The sequence below is a fragment of the Parasteatoda tepidariorum genome, chromosome 2, assembly GCF_982258835.1.
Source record: "Parasteatoda tepidariorum strain Cologne lab strain chromosome 2, Ptep-v5.0, whole genome shotgun sequence".
NCBI lineage: Eukaryota > Metazoa > Arthropoda > Arachnida > Araneae > Theridiidae > Parasteatoda > Parasteatoda tepidariorum.
Window position 1 is genome coordinate 130,454,201 of NC_141756.1, and position 14,706 is coordinate 130,468,906.

Sequence of the window (14,706 nt, forward strand, 5' to 3'; positions counted from 1 at the left end):
CCAAAGTTTACTATGTATGCCTATGCGAAATAAAGTGCTCTGAGAAGCTTAAAATGAGGAAATAAGCGTTCTAAAATGCTTTAAAAATTCAATGACATCTTTCAATGGTTAACTAACGCAAGGTCGGATATCAGACCTTAATATTGACCCATAATATTTAAATTGGACCAGGTATTATATTACAGGGTAATAGTGTACCCTACCACAGGAAATAATTATAGGTCAATTAGTGGGTACACTATGTATATTTTAAATAGTGCATTAAAACAAGGAAATTCGAAGACACTTTTCTATGTTAACTAACGGCACGGTATCGGACCTTAATATTGACCTATAGTTTTTAAATTTGACCACGTATTATATTTCAGGGTTATAGTGTACTCTACCACAGGAAATAATTATAGATTAATTAGGGGGTACACAGCGTGACCCTAAAGGTTACTATGTATGCCTATGCGAAATAAAGTGTTCTGAGAAGCTTAAAATGAGGAAATAAGCGTTCTAAAATGCTTTAAAAATTCAAAGACATTTTTCTATGTTAACTAACAGCACGGTATCGGACCTTAATATTGACCTATAATTTTTAAATTGGACCACGTATTATATTACAGGGTAATATTGTTCCCTACCACGGGAAATAATTATAGGTCACTTAGGGGGTACAGAGCGGGACCCTAAAGTTTACTATGTATGCCTATGCGAAATAGAGTGTTCTGAGAAGCTTAAAATGAAGAAATAAGCGTTCTGAAATGCTTTAAAAATTCAAAGACATTTTTCTATGTTAACTAACGGTACGGTATCGGACCTTAATATTGACCTATAATTTTTAAATTTGACCACGTAATATATTACAGGGTAATATTGTTCCCTAAAACGGGAAATAATTATAGGTCAATTAGGGGGTACACAGCGTGACCCTAAAGTTTACTATGTTTGCCTATGCGAAATAAAGTGTTTTGAGAAGCTTAAAATGAAGAAATAAGCGTTCTAAAATGATTTAAAAATTCAAAGACATCTTTCAATGGTTAACTAACGCAAGGCGCAATATCAGACCTTAATATTGACCCATAATATTTAAATTGGCCCAGGTATTATATTACAGGGTAATAGTGTACCCTACCACAGGAAATAATTATAGGTCAGTTAGGGGGTACACTATGTATATTTTAAATAGTGCATTAAAACAAGGAAATTCGAAGACTCTTTTCTATGTTAACTAACGGCACGGTATCGGAACTTAATATTGACCTAAAATTTTTAAATTGGACCACGTATTATATTTCAGGGTGATAGTGAACTCTACCACAGGAAATAATTATAGGTCAATTAGGGGGTACACAGCGTGACCCTAAAGGTTACTATGTATGCCTATGCGAATTAAAGTGTTCTGAGAAGCTTAAAATAAGGAAATAAGCGTTCTAAAATGCTTTAAAAATTCAAAGACATTTTTCTATGTTAACTAACGGCACGGTATCGGACCTTAATATTGACCTATAATTTTTAAATTGGACCACGTATTATATTACAGGGTTATAGTGTACCCTAAAACAGGAAATAATTATAGGTCAATTAGGGGGTACACAGCGTGACCCTAAAGTTTACTATGTATGCCTATGCGAAATAAAGTGTTCTGAGAAGCTTAAAATGAGGAAATAAGCGTTCTAAAATGCTTTAAAAATTCAAAGACATTTTTCTATGTAAACTAACGGTACGGTATCGGACCTTAATATTGACCTATAATTTTTAAATTGGACCACGTATTATATTACAGGGTGATATTGTTCCCTACCACGGGAAATAATTATAGGTCAATTAGGGGGTACACAGCGTGACCCTAAAGTTTACTATGTATGCGTATGCGAAATAAAGTGTTCTGAGAAGCTTAAAATGAAGAAATAAGCGTTCTAAAATGCTTTAAAAATTCAAAGACATCTTTCAATGGTTAACTAACGCAAGGCGCAATATCAGACCTTAATATTGACCCATAATATTTAAATTGGACCAGGTATTATATTACAGGGTAATAGTGAACCCTACCACAGGAAATAATTATAGGTCAATTAGGGGGTACACTATGTATATTTTAATTAGTGCATTAAAACAAGGAAATTCGAAGACACTTTTCTATGTTAACTAACGGCACGGTATCGGACCTTAATATTGACCTATGATTTTTAAATTGGACCACGTATTATATTACAGGGTTATAGTGTACCCTACCACAGGAAATAATTATAGGTCAATTAGGGGGTACACAGCGTGACCCTAAAGTTTGCTATGTATGCGTATGCGAAATAAAGTGTTCTAAGAAGCTTAAAATGAAGAAATAAGCGTTCTAAAATGCTTTAAAAATTCAAAGACATCTTTCAATGGTTAACTAACGCAAGGCGCAATATCAGACCTTAATATTGACCCATAATATTTAAATTGGACCAGTTATTATATTACAGGGTAATAGTGTACCCTACCACAGGAAATAATTATAGGTCAATTAGGGGGTACACTATGTATATTTTAAATAGTGCATTAAAACAAGGAAATTCGAAGACACTTTTCTATGTTAACTAACGGCACGGTATCGGACCTTAATATTGACCTATAATTTTTAAATTGGACCACGTATTATATTACAGGGTTATAGTGTACCCTACCACAGGAAATAATTATAGGTCAATTAGGGTGTACACAGCGTGACCCTAAAGTTTACTATGTATGCCTATGCGAAATAAAGTGTTCTGAGAAGCTTAAAATGAGGAAATAAGCGTTCTAAAATGCTTTAAAAATTCAAAGACATCTTTCAATGGTTAACTAACGCAACGCGCAATATCAGACCTTAATATTGACCCATAATATTTAAATTGGACCAGGTATTATATTACAGGGTAATAGTGTACCCTACCACAGGAAATAATTATAGGTCAATTAGGGGGTACACTATGTATATTTTAAATAGTGCATTAAAACAAGGAAATTCGAAGACACTTTTCTATGTTAACTAACGGCACGGTATCGGACCTTAATATTGACCTATAATTTTTAAATTGGACCACGTATTATATTACAGGGTTATAGTGTACCCTACCACAGGAAATAATTATAGGTCAATTAGAGGGTACAGAGCGTGACACTAAAGTTTACTATGTATGCCTATGCGAAATAAAGTGTTCTGAGAAGCTTAAAATGAGGAAATAAGCGTTCTAAAATGCTTTAAAAATTCAAAGACATTTTTCTATGTTAACTAACGGCACGGTATCGGACCTTAATATTGACCTATAATTTTTAAATTGGACCACGTATTATATTACAATGTAATAGTGTACCCTACCACAGGAAATAATTATAGGTCATTTAGGGGGTACACAGCGTGACCCTAAATTTTACTATGTATGCCTATGCGAAATAGAGTGTTCTGAGATGCTTAAAATGAAGAAATAAGCGTTCTAAAATGCTTTAAAAATTCAAAGACATCTTTCAATGGTTAACTAACGCAAGGCGCAATATCAGACCTTAATATTGACCCATAATATTTATATTGGACCAGGTATTATATTACAGGGTAATAGTGTACCCTACCACAAGAAATAATTATAGGTCAATTAGGGGGTACACTATGTATATTTTAAATAGTGCATTAAAACAAGGAAATATGAAGACACTTTTCTATGTTAACTAACGGCACGGTATCGGACCTTAATATTGACCTATAATTTTTAAATTGGACCACGTATTATATTACAGGGTTATAGTGTACCCTACCACAGGAAATAATTATAGGTCAATTAGGAGGTACACAGAGTGACCCCAAAGTTTACTACGTATGCCTATGCGAAATAAAGTGCTCTGAGAAGCTTAAAATGAGGAAATAAGCGTTCTAAAATGCTTTAAAAATTCAAAGACATTTTTCTATGTTAACTAACGGCACGGTATCGGACCTTGATATTGACCTATAATTTTTAAATTAGACCACGTATTATATTACAATGTAATAGTGTACCCTACCACAGGAAATAATTATAGGTCATTTAGGGGGTACACAGCGTGACCCTAAATTTTACTATGTATGCCTATGCGAAATAGAGTGTTCTGAGATGCTTAAAATGAAGAAATAAGCGTTCTAAAATGCTTAAAAAATTCAAAGACATCTTTCAATGGTTAACTAACGCAAGGCGCAATATCAGACCTTAATATTGACCCATAATATTTATATTGGACCAGGTATTATATTACAGGGTAATAGTGTACCCTACCACAAGAAATAATTATAGGTCAATTAGGGGGTACACTATGTATATTTTAAATAGTGCATTAAAACAAGGAAATATGAAGACACTTTTCTATGTTAACTAACGGCACGGTATCGGACCTTAATATTGACCTATAATTTTTAAATTAGACCACGTATTATATTGCAGGGTTATAGTGTACCCTACCACAGGAAATAATTATAGGTCAATTAGGAGGTACACAGAGTGACCCCAAAGTTTACTATGTATGCCTATGCGAAATAAAGTGCTCTGAGAAGCTTAAAATGAGGAAATAAGCGTTCTAAAATACTTTAAAAATTCAAAGACATTTTTCTATGTTAACTAACGGCTAGGTATCGGACCTTAATATTGACCTATAATTTTTAAATTGTACCACGTATTATATTACAGGGTAATAGTGTACCTTACCACAGGAAATAATTATAGGTCAATTAGGTGGTACACAGCGTGACCCTAAAGTTTACTATGTATGCCTATGCGAAATAGAGTGTTCTGAGAAGCTTAAAATGAAGAAATAAGCGTTCTAAAATGCTTTAAAAATTCAAAGACATCTTTCAATGGTTAACTAACGCAAGGCGCGATATCAGACCTTGATATTGACCCATAATATTTAAATTGGACCAGGTATTATATTACAGGGTAATAGTGTACCCTACCACAGGAAATATATATAGGTCAATTAGGGGGTACACTATGTATATTTTAAATAGTGCATTAAAACAAGGAAATACGAAGACACTTTTCTATGTTAACTAACGGCACGGTATCGGACCTTAATATTGACCTATAATTTTTAAATTGGACCACGTATTATATTACAGGGTTATAGTGTACCCTACCACAGGAAATAATTATAGGTCAATTAGGGGGTACACAGAGTGACCCTAAAATTTACTATGTATGCCTATGCGAAATAAAGTGTTCTGAGAAGCTTAAAATGAGGAAATAAGCGTTCTAAAATGCTTTAAAAATTCAAAGACCTTTTTCTATGTTAACTAACGGCACGGTATCGGACCTTAATATTGACCTATAATATTTAAATTGGACCAGGTATTATATTACAGGGTAATAGTGTACCCTACCACAGGAAATATATATAGGTCAATTAGGGGGTACACTATATATATTTTAAATAGTGCATTAAAACAAGGAAATACGAAGACACTTTTCTATGTTAACTAACGGCACGGTATCGGACCTTAATATTGACCTATAATTTTTAAATTGGACCACCTATTATATTACAGGGTTATAGTGTACCCTACCACAGAAAATAATTATAGGTCAATTAGGGGGTACACAGAGTGACCCTAAAGTTTACTATGTATGCCTATGCGAAATAAAGTGTTCTGAAAAGCTTAAAATGAGGAAATAAGCGTTCTAAAATGCTTTAAAAATTCAAAGACATCTTTCAATGGTTAACTAACGCAAGGCGCGATATCAGACCTTAATATGGAACCATAATATTTAAATAGGACCAGGTATTTTATTACAGGGTAATAGTGTACCCTACAACAGGAAATAATTATAGGTCAATTAGGGGGTACACTATGTATATTTTAAATAGTGCATTAAAACAAGGAAATTCGAAGACTCTTTTCTATGTTAACTAACGGCACGGTATCGGACCTTAATATTGACCTAAAATTTTTAAATTGGGCCACGTATTATATTACAGGGTGATAGTGTACCCTACCACGGAAAATAATTATAGGTCAATTAGGGGGTACACAGCGTGACCCTAAAGGTTACTATGTATGCCTATGCGAAATAAAGTGTTCTGAGAAGCTTAAAATGAGGAAATAAGCGTTCTAAAATGCTTTAAAAATTCAAAAACATTTTTCTATGTTTACTAACGCAAGGCGCGATATCAGACCTTAATATGGAACCATAATATTTAAATTGGACCAGGTATTATATTACAGGGTAATAGTGTACTCTACAACAGGAAATAATTATAGGTCAATTAGGGGGTACACTATGTATATTTTAAATAGTGCATTAAAACAAGAAAATTCGAAGACTCTTTTCTATGTTAACTAACGGCACGGTATCGGACCTTAATATTGACCTAAAATTTTTAAATTGGGCCACGTATTATATTACAGGGTGATAGTGTACCCTACCACGGAAAATAATTATAGGTCAATTAGGGGGTACACAGCGTGACCCTAAAGGTTACTATGAATGCCTATGCGAAATAAAGTGTTCTGAGAAGCTTAAAATGAGGAAATAAGCGTTCTAAAATGCTTTAAAAATTCAAAGACCTTTTTCTATGTTAACTAACGGCACGGTATCGGACCTTAATATTGACCTAAAATTTTTAAATTGGGCCACGTATTATATTACAGGGTGATAGTGTACCCTACCACGGAAAATAATTATAGGTCAATTAGGGGGTACACAGCGTGACCCTAAAGGTTACTATGTATGCCTATGCGAAATAAAGTGTTCTGAGAAGATTAAAATGAGGAAATAAGCGTTCTAAAATGCTTTAAAAATTCAAAGACATCTTTCAATGGTTAACTAACGCAAGGCGCAATATCAGACCTTAATATTGACCCATAATATTTAAATTGGACCAGGTATTATATTACAGGGTAATAGTGAACCCTACCACAGGCAATAATTATAGGTCAATAAGGGGGTACACAGCGTGACCCTAAAGTTTACTATGTATGCCTATTCGAAATAGAGTGTTCTGAGAAGCTTAAAATGAAGAAATAAGCGTTCTAGAATGCTTTAAGAATTCAAAGACATCTTTCAATGGTTAACTAACGCAAGGCGCAATATCAGACCTTAATATTGACCTATAATTTTTAAATTGGACCACGTATTATTTTACAGGGTTATAGTGTACCCTACCACAGGAAATAATTATAGGTCAATTAGGGGGTACACAGCGTGACCCTAAAGTTTACTATGTATGCCTATGCGAAATAAAGTGTTCTGAGAAGCTTAAAATGAGGAAATAAGCGTTCTAAAATGCTTTAAAAATTCAAAGACATTTTTCTATGTAAACTAACGGTACGGTATCGGACCTTAATATTGACCTATAATTTTTAAATTGGACCACGTATTATATTACAGGGTGATATTGTTCCCTACCACGGGAAATAATTATAGGTCAATTAGGGGGTACACAGCGTGACCCTAAAGTTTACTATGTATGCGTATGCGAAATAAAGTGTTCTGAGAAGCTTAAAATGAAGAAATAAGCGTTCTAAAATGCTTTAAAAATTCAAAGACATCTTTCAATGGTTAACTAACGCAAGGCGCAATATCAGACCTTAATATTGACCCATAATATTTAAATTGGACCAGGTATTATATTACAGGGTAATAGTGAACCCTACCACAGGAAATAATTATAGGTCAATTAGGGGGTACACTATGTATATTTTAATTAGTGCATTAAAACAAGGAAATTCGAAGACACTTTTCTATGTTAACTAACGGCACGGAATCGGACCTTAATATTGACCTATAATTTTTAAATTGGACCACGTATTATATTACAGGGTTATAGTGTACCCTACCACAGGAAATAATTATAGGTCAATTAGGGGTTACACAGCGTGACCCTAAAGTTTACTATGTATGCGTATGCGAAATAAAGTGTTCTGAGAAGCTTAAAATGAAGAAATAAGCGTTCTAAAATGCTTTAAAAATTCAAAGACATCTTTCAATGGTTAACTAACGCAAGGCGCAATATCAGACCTTAATATTGACCCATAATATTTAAATTGGACCAGGTATTATATTACAGGGTAATAGTGTACCCTACCTCAGGAAATAATTATAGGTCAATTAGGGGGTACACTATGTATATTTTAAATAGTGCATTAAAACAAGGAAATTCGAAGACACTTTTCTATGTTAACTAACGGCACGGTATCGGACCTTAATATTGACCTATAATTTTTAAATTGGACCACGTATTATATTACAGGGTTATAGTGTACCCTACCACAGGAAATAATTATAGGTCAATTAGGGGGTACACAGCGTGACCCTAAAGTTTACTATGTATGCCTATGCGAAATAAAGTGTTCTGAGAAGCTTAAAATGAGGAAATAAGCGTTCTAAAATGCTTTAAAAATTCAAAGACATCTTTCATTGGTTAACTAACGCAAGGCGCAATATCAGACCTTAATATTGACCCATAATATTTAAATTGGACCAGGTATTATATTACAGGGTAATAGTGTACCCTACCACAGGAAATAATTATAGGTCAATTAGGGGGTACACTATGTATATTTTAAATAGTGCATTAAAACAAGGAAATTCGAAGACACTTTTCTATGTTAACTAACGGCACGGTATCGGACCTTAATATTGACCTATAATTTTTAAATTGGACCACGTATTATATTACAGGGTTATAGTGTACCCTACCACAGGAAATAATTATAGGTCAATTAGAGGGTACACAGCGTGACCCTAAAGTTTACTATGTATGCCTATGCGAAATAAAGTGTTCTGAGAAGCTTAAAATGAGGAAATAAGCGTTCTAAAATGCTTTAAAAATCCAAAGACATTTTTCTATGTTAACTAACGGCACGGTATCGGACCTTAATATTGACCTATAATTTTTAAATTGGACCACGTATTATATTACAATGTAATAGTGTACCCTACCACAGGAAATAATTATAGGTCATTTAGGGGGTACACAGCGTGACCCTAAATTTTACTATGTATGCCTATGCGAAATAAAGTGTTCTGAGAAGCTTAAAATGAAGAAATAAGCGTTCTAAAATGCTTTAAAAATTCAAAGACATCTTTCAATGGTTAACTAACGCAAGGCGCAATATCAGACCTTAATATTGACCCGTAATATTTATATTGGACCAGGTATTATATTACAGGGTAATAGTGTACCCTACCACAAGAAATAATTATAGGTCAATTAGGGGGTACACTATGTATATTTTAAATAGTGCATTAAAACAAGGAAATATGAAGACACTTTTCTATGTTAACTAACGGCACGGTATCGGACCTTAATATTGACCTATAATTTTTAAATTGGACCACGTATTATATTACAGGGTTATAGTGTACCCTACCACAGGAAATAATTATAGGTCAATTAGAGGGTACACAGCGTGACCCTAAAGTTTACTATGTATGCCTATGCGAAATAAAGTGTTCTGAGAAGCTTAAAATGAGGAAATAAGCGTTCTAAAATGCTTTAAAAATCCAAAGACATTTTTCTATGTTAACTAACGGCACGGTATCGGACCTTAATATTGACCTATAATTTTTAAATTGGACCACGTATTATATTACAGGGTTATAGTGTACCCTACCACAGGAAATAATTATAGGTCAATTAGGGGGTACACAGCGTGACCCTAAAGTTTACTATGTATGCCTATGCGAAATAAAGTGTTCTGAGAAGCTTAAAATGAGGAAATAAGCGTTCTAAAATGCTTTAAAAATTCAAAGACATCTTTCATTGGTTAACTAACGCAAGGCGCAATATCAGACCTTAATATTGACCCATAATATTTAAATTGGACCAGGTATTATATTACAGGGTAATAGTGTACCCTACCACAGGAAATAATTATAGGTCAATTAGTGGGTACACTATGTATATTTTAAATAGTGCATTAAAACAAGGAAATTCGAAGACACTTTTCTATGTTAACTAACGGCACGGTATCGGACCTTAATATTGACCTATAGTTTTTAAATTTGACCACGTATTATATTTCAGGGTTATAGTGTACTCTACCACAGGAAATAATTATAGATTAATTAGGGGGTACACAGCGTGACCCTAAAGGTTACTATGTATGCCTATGCGAAATAAAGTGTTCTGAGAAGCTTAAAATGAAGAAATAAGCGTTCTGAAATGCTTTAAAAATTCAAAGACATTTTTCTATGTTAACTAACGGTACGGTATCGGACCTTAATATTGACCTATAATTTTTAAATTTGACCACGTAATATATTACAGGGTAATATTGTTCCCTAAAACGGGAAATAATTATAGGTCAATTAGGGGGTACACAGCGTGACCCTAAAGTTTACTATGTTTGCCTATGCGAAATAAAGTGTTTTGAGAAGCTTAAAATGAAGAAATAAGCGTTCTAAAATGATTTAAAAATTCAAAGACATCTTTCAATGGTTAACTAACGCAAGGCGCAATATCAGACCTTAATATTGACCCATAATATTTAAATTGGCCCAGGTATTATATTACAGGGTAATAGTGTACCCTACCACAGGAAATAATTATAGGTCAGTTAGGGGGTACACTATGTATATTTTAAATAGTGCATTAAAACAAGGAAATTCGAAGACTCTTTTCTATGTTAACTAACGGCACGGTATCGGAACTTAATATTGACCTAAAATTTTTAAATTGGACCACGTATTATATTTCAGGGTGATAGTGAACTCTACCACAGGAAATAATTATAGGTCAATTAGGGGGTACACAGCGTGACCCTAAAGGTTACTATGTATGCCTATGCGAATTAAAGTGTTCTGAGAAGCTTAAAATAAGGAAATAAGCGTTCTAAAATGCTTTAAAAATTCAAAGACATTTTTCTATGTTAACTAACGGCACGGTATCGGACCTTAATATTGACCTATAATTTTTAAATTGGACCACGTATTATATTACAGGGTTATAGTGTACCCTAAAACAGGAAATAATTATAGGTCAATTAGGGGGTACACAGCGTGACCCTAAAGTTTACTATGTATGCCTATGCGAAATAAAGTGTTCTGAGAAGCTTAAAATGAGGAAATAAGCGTTCTAAAATGCTTTAAAAATTCAAAGACATTTTTCTATGTAAACTAACGGTACGGTATCGGACCTTAATATTGACCTATAATTTTTAAATTGGACCACGTATTATATTACAGGGTGATATTGTTCCCTACCACGGGAAATAATTATAGGTCAATTAGGGGGTACACAGCGTGACCCTAAAGTTTACTATGTATGCGTATGCGAAATAAAGTGTTCTGAGAAGCTTAAAATGAAGAAATAAGCGTTCTAAAATGCTTTAAAAATTCAAAGACATCTTTCAATGGTTAACTAACGCAAGGCGCAATATCAGACCTTAATATTGACCCATAATATTTAAATTGGACCAGGTATTATATTACAGGGTAATAGTGAACCCTACCACAGGAAATAATTATAGGTCAATTAGGGGGTACACTATGTATATTTTAATTAGTGCATTAAAACAAGGAAATTCGAAGACACTTTTCTATGTTAACTAACGGCACGGTATCGGACCTTAATATTGACCTATGATTTTTAAATTGGACCACGTATTATATTACAGGGTTATAGTGTACCCTACCACAGGAAATAATTATAGGTCAATTAGGGGGTACACAGCGTGACCCTAAAGTTTGCTATGTATGCGTATGCGAAATAAAGTGTTCTAAGAAGCTTAAAATGAAGAAATAAGCGTTCTAAAATGCTTTAAAAATTCAAAGACATCTTTCAATGGTTAACTAACGCAAGGCGCAATATCAGACCTTAATATTGACCCATAATATTTAAATTGGACCAGTTATTATATTACAGGGTAATAGTGTACCCTACCACAGGAAATAATTATAGGTCAATTAGGGGGTACACTATGTATATTTTAAATAGTGCATTAAAACAAGGAAATTCGAAGACACTTTTCTATGTTAACTAACGGCACGGTATCGGACCTTAATATTGACCTATAATTTTTAAATTGGACCACGTATTATATTACAGGGTTATAGTGTACCCTACCACAGGAAATAATTATAGGTCAATTAGGGGGTACACAGCGTGACCCTAAAGTTTACTATGTATGCCTATGCGAAATAAAGTGTTCTGAGAAGCTTAAAATGAGGAAATAAGCGTTCTAAAATGCTTTAAAAATTCAAAGACATCTTTCAATGGTTAACTAACGCAAGGCGCAATATCAGACCTTAATATTGACCCATAATATTTAAATTGGACCAGGTATTATATTACAGGGTAATAGTGTACCCTACCACAGGAAATAATTATAGGTCAATTAGGGGGTACACTATGTATATTTTAAATAGTGCATTAAAACAAGGAAATTCGAAGACACTTTTCTATGTTAACTAACGGCACGGTATCGGACCTTAATAATGACCTATAATTTTTAAATTGGACCACGTATTATATTACAGGGTTATAGTGTACCCTACCACAGGAAATAATTATAGGTCAATTAGAGGGTACACAGCGTGACCCTAAAGTTTACTATGTATGTCTATGCGAAATAAAGTGTTCTGAGAAGCTTAAAATGAGGAAATAAGCGTTCTAAAATGCTTTAAAAATTCAAAGACATTTTTCTATGTTAACTAACGACACGGTATCGGACCTTAATATTGACCTATAATTTTTAAATTGGACCACGTATTATATTACAATGTAATAGTGTACCCTACCACAGGAAATAATTATAGGTCATTTAGGGGGTACACAGCGTTACCCTAAATTTTACTATGTATGCCTATGCGAAATAGAGTGTTCTGAGATGCTTAAAATGAAGAAATAAGCGTTCTAAAATGCTTTAAAAATTCAAAGACATCTTTCAATGGTTAACTAACGCAAGGCGCAATATCAGACCTTAATATTGACCCATAATATTTATATTGGACCAGGTATTATATTACAGGGTAATAGTGTACCCTACCACAAGAAATAATTATAGGTCAATTAGGGGGTGCACTATGTATATTTTAAATAGTGCATTAAAACAAGGAAATATGAAGACACTTTTCTTATACGTTATCTATACCGTTTCTATCCGATACCGTGCCGTTAACTAACGGCACGGTATCGGACCTTAATATTGACCTATAATTTTTAAATTGGACCACGTATTATATTACAGGGTTATAGTGTACCCTACCACAGGAAATAATTATAGGTCAATTAGAGGGTACACAGCGTGACCCTAAAGTTTACTATGTATGCCTATGCGAAATAAAGTGTTCTGAGAAGCTTAAAATGAGGAAATAAGCGTTCTAAAATGCTTCAAAAATTCAAAGACATTTTTCTATGTTAACTAACGGCACGGTATCGGACCTTAATATTGACCTATAATTTTTAAATTGGACCACGTATTATATTACAATGTAATAGTGTACCCTACCACAGGAAATAATTATAGGTCATTTAGGGGGTACACAGCGTGACCCTAAATTTTACTATGTATGCCTATGCGAAATAGAGTGTTCTGAGATGCTTAAAATGAAGAAATAAGCGTTCTAAAATGCTTAAAAAATTCAAAGACATCTTTCAATGGTTAACTAACGCAAGGCGCAATATCAGACTTTAATATTGACCCATAATATTTATATTGGACCAGGTATTATATTACAGGGTAATAGTGTACCCTACCACAAGAAATAATTATAGGTCAATTAGGGGGTACACTATGTATATTTTAAATAGTGCATTAAAACAAGGAAATATGAAGACACTTTTCTATGTTAACTAACGGCACGATATCGGACCTTAATATTGACCTATAATTTTTAAATTGGACCACGTATTATATTACAGGGTTATAGTGTACCCTACCACAGGAAATAATTATAGGTCAATTAGGAGGTACACAGAGTGACCCCAAAGTTTACTATGTATGCCTATGCGAAATAAAGTGCTCTGAGAAGCTTAAAATGAGGAAATAAGCGTTCTAAAATGCTTTAAAAATTCAAAGACATTTTTCTATGTTAACTAACGGCTAGGTATCGGACCTTAATATTGACCTATAATTTTTAAATTGTACCACGTATTATATTACAGGGTAATAGTGTACCTTACCACAGGAAATAATTATAGGTCAATTAGGTGGTACACAGCGTGACCCTAAAGTTTACTATGTATGCCTATGCGAAATAGAGTGTTCTGAGAAGCTTAAAATGAAGAAATAAGCGTTCTAAAATGCTTTAAAAATTCAAAGACATCTTTCAATGGTTAACTAACGCAAGGCGCGATATCAGACCTTGATATTGACCCATAATATTTAAATTGGACCAGGTATTATATTACAGGGTAATAGTGTACCCTACCACAGGAAATATATATAGGTCAATTAGGGGGTACACTATGTATATTTTAAATAGTGCATTAAAACAAGGAAATACGAAGACACTTTTCTATGTTAACTAACGGCACGGTATCGGACCTTAATATTGACCTATAATTTTTAAATTGGACCACGTATTATATTACAGGGTTATAGTGTACCCTACCACAGGAAATAATTATAGGTCAATTAGGGGGTACACAGAGTGACCCTAAAGTTTACTATGTATGCCTATGCGAAATAAAGTGTTCTGAGAAGCTTAAAATGAGGAAATAAGCGTTCTAAAATGCTTTAAAAATTCAAAGACCTTTTTCTATGTTAACTAACGGCACGGTATCGGACCTTAA